General features: G+C 44.6%; 1 pseudogene; it reads left to right on the forward strand.

Annotated features, from left to right (window-relative positions):
* The first annotated feature begins 721 nt into the window (after window positions 1–721).
* On the forward strand, window positions 722–1,333 carry LOC120227737 (annotated as a pseudogene).
* The last annotated feature ends 487 nt before the right edge of the window (window positions 1,334–1,820 follow it).

A 1,820-nucleotide genomic window follows, 5' to 3' on the forward strand; every position in this document is an offset into this window, starting at 1 on the left:
AAACAAACAAACAAACAAACAAACAAAACAAAACAAACCCCCATGAACTGCTGCTAGTTGAATGATGGTCTTGACTGAAATAGGTGATTCCTCAACCCAAGACCGGAAGCTCCTGCTGTCACTCCAGTATGCCTGAGGCAGAGCTGACAGGAAGCAACCTAAATCTCTAATATCCTTCACAGGTGTCCCATGGGACAGGCTGATTGGGGGAAAAGGAGCCCTGCCGGTGTTTAGAGAAGTGCCCTTGGGGAAAACCAAGAGTAGCCTTCCTTATAACAGTGCACCCATCCTGTCAACCTTCCTCCCCCTCTAGTGGGACCTCACCACCTGCTCTCCTACTCATACTCCTGACCGCTGCCCTTGATTACAGCCATCATGCCTTGGAGTCAGAAGAGTAAGCACCGCACTCATGAGAAACGCCACCAGTCTCAAGGTGACAGGAGAGTTCAGTCCCCTGTAAATAGTGGAAGAGTCTCCTCCCTCTACTTCTCCTGTTTTGGAGGGTAATACCCAGAGTTTATCAGCTAATGAGTTAGTTAGCACTTCCCAGGAATCTTGGGGAGGCCCGTCTACCACCATTACCTCTTCAAGTATTTTTGGTACAAGATCTGATGGTGAGAATAGCCAAGATGAGGAACATCTATGTTTCTCTGAGCCCCCACCTTCTACTGAGAGCACATGCTTTTTTATTCTAACTATGAAGGTGGCTTTGTTCCAATAGTTTCTTCTGTACAAACATAAAATGAAACAGCCCATTCTGAAGGGAGACATGCTGAAGATTATTGGCCAAAATTATGAAGAATACTATTCTGAGATCATTAAGACAGCCTCTGAACGCATCAAGATTGTCTTTGCAGTAGACTTCAAGGAAGTTGACTCAATCAGCTACTCCTATGACCTTGTCAGCCAAGTCAAACTCCCTAACAATGGGAGGGTACATGCTGGCAGGGCGTTACCCAAGTCCGGTTTCGCAGTGATCTCCGTGAAGGGCAACTGCACTGCTGAGGAAGACATCTGGAAATGCCTGAATATGATGCGAGTATACACGGGAGGAAGCACTTCATCTATGGAGCTTCATCAGGAAGCTCATCACCCAAGATTTGGCGAAGCTCGAGTAACTGGAGTACCACCAGGTGCCCGGCAGCAATCCTCCACGCTATGAGTTCCCGTGGGGCCCAAAAGCCCACACTGAAACCAGCAAGATCAAAGTCCCGAAACGTTTGGCCAAGCTCAATGACACAGTCCCCAGGGTCTTCTCAGCAAGATACGAAAAACTTTGCAGAATGAGGAAGAAAGAGCTGGAGCCAGACCTACAGCCAGGCTAGGCACTGCTGTTAGAGCCAGGGTGCATAACATGGCCACATCCAGCATACTACTGAAGTCTGAGGCTTTAAAAAAAAAAAATCCAAATACAAACTATGGCATCATAATAGGGATTTTCATGGATATGTGAAAGAACCCCATAGTAAATTCACTGTGATAATGGAATATGAAAAATAATAAAACATGATCAACTTTGGTGATCTTTACTGCTTTCAGTCTTTAGTTTTATAAAATTAAATAAGTTAATCCTCAATATGTTTAGTTTTAGGAGAATTGCAAATTGTAACAAGTTAGACCTCATTCTCTCTTTTATTCCTCAAATGTCTACTGAGCATGTGCTTTCTGGAAGGCCCCATGCTAGGACTGAGGATGCTAAGATCAAGACCTAGCCTTTCCCATAAAATTTTACAAACTAGTAGCTGGGATCATAAGGAAGATGCTGAGATCCACTCTGTGTCTTCTAAGAAAGTAAAACCAAAACAAAAACACAATGAGCG

The sequence above is a fragment of the Hyaena hyaena genome, unplaced genomic scaffold (genome assembly GCF_003009895.1).
Source record: "Hyaena hyaena isolate Hyena2069 unplaced genomic scaffold, ASM300989v1 scaffold_3067, whole genome shotgun sequence".
Taxonomy (NCBI): Eukaryota; Metazoa; Chordata; class Mammalia; order Carnivora; family Hyaenidae; genus Hyaena; species Hyaena hyaena.